Source organism: Symphodus melops (genome assembly GCF_947650265.1).
Source record: "Symphodus melops genome assembly, chromosome: 16".
Classification (NCBI taxonomy): domain Eukaryota; kingdom Metazoa; phylum Chordata; class Actinopteri; order Labriformes; family Labridae; genus Symphodus; species Symphodus melops.
The window spans coordinates 16,314,430-16,324,931 of record NC_136706.1 but is presented as its reverse complement, the minus strand read 5'-3'; the positions used below and the strand labels follow the sequence as shown (position 1 = coordinate 16,324,931).

The 10,502-nt window shown below is 42.0% G+C and overlaps 1 long non-coding RNA gene across 2 annotated transcripts; it reads left to right on the top strand.

Annotated features, from left to right (window-relative positions):
- Positions 1 to 2,632: 2,632 nt before the first annotated feature.
- LOC306836538 lies at positions 2,633 to 8,523 on the top strand. 2 transcript variants are annotated; one of them, XR_013780791.1, is made up of 2 exons: positions 2,633 to 2,955; positions 7,847 to 8,523. It is a non-coding gene; the product is annotated as an uncharacterized lncRNA (long non-coding RNA). The 2 variants fall into 2 exon arrangements; XR_013780792.1 differs by having other exon boundaries at positions 7,815 to 8,523.
- Positions 8,524 to 10,502: the final 1,979 nt, after the last annotated feature.

Genomic DNA, 10,502 nt, shown 5'->3' with positions numbered 1-10,502 from the left:
CCCAATAAGGGGGAATCTATCTCCCTGACCTCAGCTAACACTCCCAGACATGCTGATAAATACAGAATATTTATCATACACTCTTTCCATCTGTCTCCCTCACACCCATTCTGTCAATCTATATTTCCCCAGAAAATCCAAATACACTTTTGCTTAATCTCAGCATCACAAATGCTCTATCTCTCACACACGTATTATCAAAAAAAGACACAAACAGTGAAACATGAAGATATATTCTCTCTCTAGCAAAAACCCACATGCACACAAGCCCACACACCAGGGAAATGTAATATTTAGCAAGATGATGCAAGTGTGCTGAAACCTTTGAGGAATGCAAAAGAGGATGGAAATTGTTTTTTTTTTTTGTTTTTTTTGGGGGGGGGGGGAACTTTGACAATAATATGAATGCATTCATATATTCAGACCTTTAATTTGCAAAAGTTTACTCCTGGACAGGTTACAATGGCAACGTTGTCAGAGGTTTCAAGAAAGCGGCATACCGTTTAAAGTTTTAATTATTAAAATAATTGAGTGTCTTGCCCAAAAATACATCAGACATGTTACTGCAGGAGCTGGGAATCAAACCCTCATTCTTCTGTTGAAAGACAACAACTTTACCAAGTATGCTGCCCCAGACGGTACAACAATATGAAGTGAAGTGATAAAATGATCAACAAGGCTCTTCAAATCTAAAAAAAACCCTTATAAAATGCATCTTTCAGAGAAGTTATTCAAGTAGATGTTGAACTTTAGCACCAGTCCCATCTAACTCTTAGTTTTCAAATAATTAAAATAAAATAAAAATACAATAAAATAAAACCATAACCTATCAACAAATCAAGAATATGTGTCCCTGTATCTGTTAAGAAACATTTCTTATCACCAGTCAGGTCAGTCTGGCACCTTCTAAGCCAGTGTTTCCTCTCTGTATTATTTCACTTAGATCCCAGGTAATCCATTAGGGGCTGATGCCAATAAAAGAGTTGTCATTTCCTTTTAATTAGGCACTTTGGCACCTTCCATTGGAAAAACTCTAAAAAAAAAATGCTGTCCCACTGAGTTACAGTGGGGGGGTTTCTCACTAATTCAATCAAATAATATACTCTTTCTGGCAAAAAAAAACAACAGGAGTTTATTGAGGAATTTTGTTTTTTTCACATCCATAACTGTATTCAAAGACGACATCCCCAATAAAAATGGACCCATATATTTAGAAATGCTGTGTTTGAATATTGCTGTCACTTCCTTAGACACACATGACTAGAACTGTTATATTCTTAGACAGCTCCAGAAGCAGTGTATATATGTTCCCCTTGCTAACTTACATATGAGAGACAATGTTGATCTATTAGAGTCCATTTTGTTCATAACATTAGGGGCCTGATTTACTAAGATTCTAATAAGAGCACTAAATTGCGTTTGACCGTTTTGCGGGTGACCTACAAAGAAAGTTTGTGTGAATGATAGTAGGTGCAAACCTTGTGGAGGCGGTAGTATTTCAGTCAGGCTTTTGCGTGTTCTACTGGTTCACATCACAGAGAGTTTGGAATGGAAAGCAGGAAGACTGCAAGCGCAAAATGGGTATTAGTGGTAGAAACAAATGAACGTCCAGCATTTTCAAGTTATAGCAGATAAATCTCAATATAACAAAAACAACATTTGGGTTATCAGAAGAACACAGAATTCCCTTAATTTCTTGAATGAATTGTCATACATTGCGCAAGAGCTGTGGCACGGCACTCAGGCACACTGATAGGACCATTGCGCACGAGTGCTGTGTGTGATCGGACATAAATGCCTTTGCAAAAGGAGCGCACCGGAGAGCAATAGTGCAACCCGAGAAAAAGGAAATGCTCAGTTTAAAACGTTGATAGTACATATTTTCATGGCTTCATTCATCTTGATAAATGTGTGGATATGTCTTTTAATTGTGTTAACCATGTGAGAGTAATTCTTTTAGGTTTGTGAAGATGTACTACATAGGTGTGTAAGGGATGGATCATGGGATCCTGGTTCAGCAGCATGTCAACTATTGTGATATTCTGAGCAGCTGTTGCAATTCTGTAGAATGCAGAGGTTGTGAATATTCAGCAATATCAGTTTTATCATGGTGTTTCTCTTTGTTAAAAGTTATTGAACCAAAATCAAAAATGCATGTGTGGGGGGAACAAAAGCAATCTTTACGCCTTCTTTTATTGAGCCTATAGCTCCTCCTAACTGCAGCCTGTTATGCGTAACCCTGAGCCCCTGAATTAGCACGTTCCTTTCAAAGGTTTTAAATTTAGACACTGTCACAATCACCGCAATTTTAGCCTGGCTTGGTAAATTGCATTGCGTGTACTAACTTAACTTCTTTGCATTTTCTCCTCCCAGTATTTTGCACACTGAGGCAGAAATGCCCCATATTGCATACTCATTAAGGCAAACGTACTAAATGAACAATACATGTTGTTTTGCTCAAGACGCAATCTTCACTGCACGCTGTTAGTGTAGCAGAGTAAATATTTTTGTTTTAAAATATTTTGCTATTGAATGTTTGTGAACATTCTCAAAACATGTTGTCCAGAACTGTACAATCACTTTTCCTGTGCGTTTTTTATCTACATTGTGACGGCCCCTATTTTTGGCTTGGTACTGTTTTTGGTTTGTGTTTCAGTTTGTTGGCGTCATCTGGTGGTTGGAGGTGGCGTGCCGGCTGGTTGGTTGGAGACCAGCACCTACTGTTGATTGCAGATGAAGTACAGCTGAGTGGGAGGGCATATAAGCCAGGCTGCCAAGGCTTTCTCTCTCTCTCATCGGTGGACCACCAAGATCAACAACCTGCTACTTGTGTTTTGGGGCGATTGTAAAATAAATGTCACTTAAAAGCAAGTTGGCTGTGTGGTTCTCCACTGTTTGTTAGGACCTAAACGAGCGGGTCGTAACAAAATGGGGGCTCGTCCAATGAGGAAACAAGTCAGTATGTTGATTGTTTAGCTGCGTTGTAGTAATCTGGAGAAGTGACATTCTGTTTTCCCTTGTGTGTGTTTTAGTCATTGTTAAACTGGTTGCTTATTGGAATTTGGTTAGGTGCTCATGCAGTGTGTGGCTGTAGAAGGGTTGTGAAAACATTTTTCGGGAGCTTGTATTTTTCCCCTGCGTAGGATGTAGCAGCAGTCCTCACAAGGAGGCTGTTGAGTTTTTTTTTTTTTTCAGGTTTTTTTTATTTTTGTATGTTGTCCGTGTGGCTTAAAGCAGTTGTCTTGGGGGTGCTATCCGTAGCATTGGCTGAAGACAATTTGTTTTCCCCTTTGCAAGCGGGCTTTAAGCACATAAGTACCCACCACCAGTACGCATACGAAGATTCTAGGGTTGAGTTATTAAGATTTGGGTAGGCAGTTCAGGTGGGGGAATGCTCCTTTTTCTCAAATCAGCCCTCTCTATGGTTGTGCATTGTGTGTTGCACCGAAGGTCATTTTCTTTAAATAGTTACAAGGGTTGAATGTTAAAAGTGTCTCTTTTGTGTACAATATGTCTACCAAGCACAAAAATCCTTTGGTGGCAGAGTTTTTGGAGCGGCCTTCTCGGAGAACATTGTGTCAATTTACAAAGGCAGATTTTGTTGATTTAGCTGTGCATTTAGGTTGGAGGAAGACTGAGATTATTCCTAGGAAAGATGACTTAAGGGTCATTGTTGAGGGGTTGGCAGTTGCAGGAGGTATTTTGGAACCTGAGGAGAGTAAGGGTTCTGGACTACAGTTTCCAGGAGTTGTTGGGAAGTTTTCTTTTGATCAATACATGCAGTTAGAAAGAGAAAAGGCTAACTGGGAAAGGGAAATGTTGCAGTTGAAGTTGCAGTCAGAGCAGGCAAAGAAAGATAAAGAGGCCGAGGTGATGTTGATTCTAGAGAGGGAAAGGTTAAAGCTTGAAGAGTTGAAGCTGGAGTTGGTAAGAGAGGGGAAAGCTAGTGAAGCTCTCCTGGGCTCTGGTTTGTTGGGACAGAGTGTTGATGGCAATGCTGGATTTGATGTTTCTGGTAATTTGCGCTTGTTACCTAAATTCAATGAGAAGGATCCGGACACATTCTTTTCGTTGTTTGAGAGAGTTGCAGATACAAGGAGTTGGCCCGATGCGGACAGAACCCTAATGCTGCAATGTGTATTCACAGGGAAAGCTCAGGAAGCATATGCTGCCCTCAGTTCTGGTGATTCTGTTGATTATAGTAAAGTGAAAGCTGCAGTTTTGAAAGCTTATGAATTAGTTCCTGAGGCATATAGGCAAAGATTTAGAAGCTGGAAGAAAGGTGATAGACAGACTCATGTAGAGTTTGCACGTGAAATTTCAGCTCACTTTGCACGTTGGTGCTCAGCCTCAGAGGTGGATAATTTCGATGATTTGGGTAACCTTATTATATTGGAACAATTTAAAAACTCTGTTCCACATCACGGTACACCTTAATGAGAGTAAAGTTAAGACAGCTTCAGCGGCTGCGGTGCTAGCAGATGAGTATGTGTTGACTCATGCTACTTCCCCAGACTGGCGCAGAGGTACAAAGGACTATGGGAGGTTTAGTCCAGGGAAATTTGTCGGGGCTGATCGGGGTTCATGGGCGACTGTAAGAAGTGTACTGGGTACCGATGGTAAATTTGATCCAGGAAAAGTGTGCCATTCATGTAAAAATAAAGGTCACTGGAAAGGAGAGTGTCCAATTTCCAGGTCAGACCAGGATTCAGCCAATTCAAGTGTGTATGTGAAATCGGTTGGTATGGTGGCTTCAATTTCAGCAGTGCGGACTCAGGGAGTGTCAGATACATCTCCTAAACTGTCATCAAAGGGGACGGATGAATTGTATACTCCTTTCATATCCAAGGGGTTTGTGTCTCTGAATGATGGCGAGAGGAAGTCTGTAAATATTTTGAGGGATTCGGGAGCATCCCAGAGTTTCATTTTGGAACACATGTTGCCGTTTTCTTCAGCCACAGACACGTGTGAGAGGACTCCAGTTCTTGGAATTAGTTTGGTTCCACTGTTTGTACCATTGCATCGTCTTACCCTCTTTTCAGATCTAGTTAAGGGTGAGGTGGTCATGGGGGTGCGGAACTCATTGCCAATGGAGGGTGTGGATGTTATATTGGGTAATGACCTGGCAGGGGCAAGAGTGTGGAAAGACGATTCCCCTTCTCTCGTAGTGACTGCATCACCCGAGTACTCTCAAGGTCCAGATGAGTGTGCTAGACAACATCCAACTGTTTTTCCTGTTTGTGCAGTTACTCGGGCAATGAGTAGGATGGTTGCAGGAAACAGTGAAGGGTCTACACTGTCAAGTTCCCCACTGATGTGTTCTGAAGGTAAAGCTCCAGTGGACATCGGGGATCAGACTTCCCTCTGTCCTTTGCCTTTGACGTCTGTCAGTAGGGAGGAACTTATTGCAGAACAGGTAGTAGATCCCACATTGTCATCTTTATTTCACATGGTTTGTTCTGAGGGAAAAATACAGGAGATGGAAAGTGGTTACTTCTTTAGGGAGGGGGTGCTACTCAGGAAGTGGACACGGAGAGTGGATAATGTGAATGTCGATCAGGTAACTCAAGTGGTGGTGCCTTCTGCATTCAGGAAATTGGTGTTGAGCAACTCACATGATGGAGTTGCAGGACATTTGGGGATTAGGAAGACCTATGACCGGGTGCTTCGTCATTTCTTCTGGCCATTGTTGAAGAGGGATGTATCTCTGTATTGTAAGACGTGTCATACGTGTCAGCTGACTGGCAAGCCCAATCAGAAGGTCAGGCCAGCTCCTTTGTGCCCAATTACTGTTGTGGAAAATCCATTTGAGTACTTGATTGTGGATTGTGTTGGTCCTCTGCCAAAGAGTAAAAGTGGAAGTATTTTCTTGTTGACCATAATGTGCAAGAGTACAAGGTACCCAGCAGCCTTTCCTTTGCGCTCGATAAAGGTGAAGCCTGTTTTTAGGGCCTTGACTACTTTTATTTCCACCTTTGGCATTCCAAGGGTGATACAAACAGATCAGGGGACAAACTTTATGTCTCGTACTTTTGCTCAGGTGTTGAAGCAGCTTAAAGTGAAACACAATGTTTCCAGTGCATATCATCCAGAGTCTCAGGGAGCTTTGGAGAGATTTCACCAGACCTTGAAATCAATGCTACGTTCCTATTGTAATGAGCTTTCAGGTGACTGGGAAGAAGGTCTGCCTTGGCTCTTGATGGCAGTGCGGGAAGTTTGTCAGGAGAGTACAGGTTTTGCACCAAATGAGTTGGTTTTTGGGCACATTGTACGTGGCCCCCTGGCGGTGTTAAGTGACCAGTGGAAAACTGTTGATCCCCCTGACCATATTTTGAATTATGTAAATGATTTTCGGTGCCGTTTGTATACTGCTTGTGCAGCTGCAAGAAGACAGCTTGGTGGGGCTCAGGAAAAGATGAAGGATCTTTTTGATCGCAAGGCCAGGTCTCGACAATTTGAACCAGGTGATCAAGTATTGATGTTGTTGCCCATTGTGGGTTCCCCTTTCCAGGCTAAGTTTAGTGGTCCATATACGGTTAAGAGTTGTATGTCTGAGGTTGACTATCTGATTCATACGCCTAATAGGAGAAAGAAAGTTCAGTGGTGTCATGTCAACCTTCTGAAGCCGTATTATGGTGGACAGGCAGATGTTAGGGCAGAAAAGGCTGGTGATAATGAATCTGTGCCAGTGCCTCACTTTAAACCGGTGTTTATCGCTGCAAAATCTGTCATGGTCCCATCTGAAGACTTTGCGGTTCAGTCAGAGCAAGTTGTTACAGGAAAACTGAACAACTCAGCCTTTTTGAAGGACTTAGGGGATCTGCTGATTGAATTGTCAGAGGAACAATCTAAGGATGTAATTAAATTGATTAATTCTCACCTCTCTCTTTTTTCAGACACTCCGTCGCGTACCACCTATGTGCAGCATGACATAGAGGTTGGTGATGCTAAACCCATTAAACAGCGTTTTTATCGTGTCTCAGTAGAGAAGCGGAGACGTATGGAAAAAGAGATTGAGTATATGGTGGAAAATGGAATCGCAGAGCCAGCATCCTCCCAGTGGGCATCACCATGTTTGCTTGTTCCTAAGTATGATAGTTCAGATAGATTTTGTACGGACTTCAGGAAGGTAAATGCTGCCACTAAACCAGATTGTTATCCATTGCCTCGTATTGATGATTGTGTAGATGAGGTAGGTGGTGCTAGTTTTGTGACGAAGCTAGACCTTCTAAAAGGTTACTGGCAGGTGCCATTGACGTCCAGGGCAAAAGAAATATGCACTTTCATAACGCCAAACGGATTGTTTGCTTACAACGTCATGCCATTTGGTTTGCGGAATGCTCCAGCCACGTTCCAGCGGCTTATGAACAAAGTTTTGCAGGGTTTGTCGGGATGCACGGCATATTTGGATGACGTTGTGGTCTTCAGTGATTCTTGGGAGTGTCATGTTAAGCGTCTTGGGGACCTGTTTGATCGTCTGGTTGAAGCTAATCTGACAATCAACTTGTCCAAATGCGAGTTTGCTAAAGCTAAAGTAACATACCTTGGAAAGGTTGTGGGTCAAGGGGAAGTACGTCCTGTGAGAGCCAAAGTGGAGGCTATTGATAAATACCCAGTGCCAGCAACAAAGAAAGAGTTGGGAAGGGTTTTGGGTATGGTCGGGTATTACCGGGGGTTTTGCCCAAATTTTTCAACTGTGGTAGCTCCGCTGACAAACCTTTTAAGTAAAAGGAATAGTTTTGTGTGGTCACCCACTTGTCATGATGCTTTTGTTACGGTGAAATCCTTGCTCTGCTGTTCTCCTGTGCTTGCAGCTCCAAAATTTCACAAACCCTTTAAAATCCAGGTGGACGCAAGTGGAGTTGGTGCAGGAGCAGTACTTCTGCAGGAAGGGAAGGGGGAAATTGATCATCCAGTCTGCTTCTTCTCCCGTAAGTTCAAACGTCATCAATTAAATTACTCCGTCATTGAGAAGGAGACGTTGGCGCTTATTTGGGCTCTACAGTTCTTTGAGGTGTATGTAAGTTCAGGGAGTGCACCAGTTACAGTATTTACCGACCATAACCCCCTGACTTTTCTGTCTAGCATGCAGAACAGCAATCAGAGGTTGATGCGCTGGTTGCTATTTTTACAGCCCTACAGCTTCGATATCTGTCACATCAAGGGCAGGGATAACGTGATGGCAGATGCTCTTTCTCGAGCAGTAACTTGATTCTTACGTTGACCCACAAGGGTCTCCGTTTTTTTATGGGGGGAGGTGTGACGGCCCCTGTTTTTGGCTTGGTACTGTTTTTGGTTTGTGTTTCAGTTTGTTGGCGTCATCTGGTGGTTGGAGGTGGCGTGCCGGCTGGTTGGTTGGAGACCAGCACCTACTGTTGATTGCAGATGAAGTACAGCTGAGTGGGAGGGCATATAAGCCAGGCTGCCAAGGCTTTCTCTCTCTCTCATCGGTGGACCACCAAGATCAACAACCTGCTACTTGTGTTTTGGGGCGATTGTAAAATAAATGTCACTTAAAAGCAAGTTGGCTGTGTGGTTCTCCACTGTTTGTTAGGACCTAAACGAGCGGGTCGTAACAACATGGAGAGTACTGTTGTAAATAGCTTAATTGGTTCTGTATTACTTGTTGTAGCGGGGGGGGGGGGGGGGACATTATTTTATGGGACACAAGGACGCACATGTGCATCAAAGCTGCGCGTTCCCGGCATAAGAGGGACGGCTTCTGTACTGGTAAGACGTGTGAGATGCTCTCTTCCATTTTTAAGCTAGCGAGTATAAAAAGTTGTTCTGTTTTAAACTGTACCAAAATGTAGCGTGAACTTAGTGTAAGTTTGTATATAACTTTTGAAGTTAGTTTTGTCCGATGAAAGTGACGCTACATTATGATAAAAACGTCGGACATTTTGTTTCACTCGCTGCAGGGAGAGAGACCATACTGCTGTACGTGTGACATGTGCCCTCTTGCTACGTTACAGAAAATAAACGTGTTGATCCTGATGCCTGCCTGAGTGTTTGCCTTCATGAATGCCAGCGTTCATCTTAAGTCTGTCACATTAGTACATCAGATAACATGTTTTTTGCTGGTGGTATCAAGTTTGCACACATTTTAATACACGCAAACGTTTAGTAAATCAAGCCCTAGGTGTTCTGTGCTTCCAAGACCTTATGCCTGATTAATTTTTGTATGAGTTCCTGCTTATAAAGACTTTCTGGTCAGAGCTGATTAAGAGTGGTGTCATGTCTTTTCACAAATACGTTTGAAAAGATTTCACTGTCCACATACATCAGGGTAAACGGCCATATACACTTGGGGGGGGTGGGGGTGGTAGTCAAAGGATTATAGATATATTGGCAGCATATAATGAGCCTTGTAAGAAACCTTTCCCTATTGACAGAAGGTACATCTTCAGCAGAGGTCTATGGAGTTACGGTATATATATATATATATATATATATATATATATATATAGAGAGAGAGAGAGATATTGATAGAATAATATTCAATGTGTTCACTTCAATAAAGTGTTGTTGAATAAATGTGATAAGGTTTCATCACCCAGTCCAAAGGAAAGGTTTGATATTTATAGTTTTAATGATTTCTGCTTACATTTAAATCATACCAGTTATTTTATCATGTTTTGTTCTAGGTTTGTGTGTGTTAATAAAATTGTCTGACTTTTCAGCATATAAAGGTGTTTTGTGTGAAGAGGGCTTGAAAGAGTGAGTGCATATTCCAGCATGTGTTTGGTGTGGTCTTTCAAAGTGAATCACTCACCAACTCAAACATAGGTTTAGTTTAAAGCCCTGAACAGTTGGTCAATCACCCACTTCAATGAGCTTTGATTCTTAATCACCTAAATTGTCTTCTCCTTAAAAATAATTGGTCACTAGACTAGATGTCAGGTTGTGATAAGAAACAGGCCAAGTAGGAAGTGTCTTCCCCTACAGATTGGACAAAGGATTCGGGAGTATGACGCACTGAGAGAACCACATATCAAGAGACGCATAATTTGGAAAGCTGCCCAATTGGAGGGAGGAAACCGCACATTCTTGAATGCATTATTTGGTTAGATGTTCTCTGTCTAATGTAGAAAAGGGTTCAGGGAAAGATAGTCGGGGCTCAGACTTCGCAAACTGACCAGGTATCTGTCTGTTGTCAGGGACACGTAGTGTTGAACCCAGAGACTCTGTAACTTGTATTCTTGATTCATTGGGTTAATAAACTCTGTTAACCTAGAAATCGACGTCTTCAGTCATTCCTCTCATCCCATCAAAAGAATGTGCAGAGAGATTCAAGGTAATTATTTAGAGGAGTCAGATTTCTATTAACAACATTTAGGATAAGGATTAAATAGCAACTTTTATCCTTCAATATATATACATATAAAACTCTGGATCATTACCACCTAGTTGTGGAGCTGTTCTGTTCTGCAGAGAATTGATTGTATTGTTTATCTCTTCACTAGTTATTGGTCTTCCAAGAGTGGATTTATCTGCTTCTG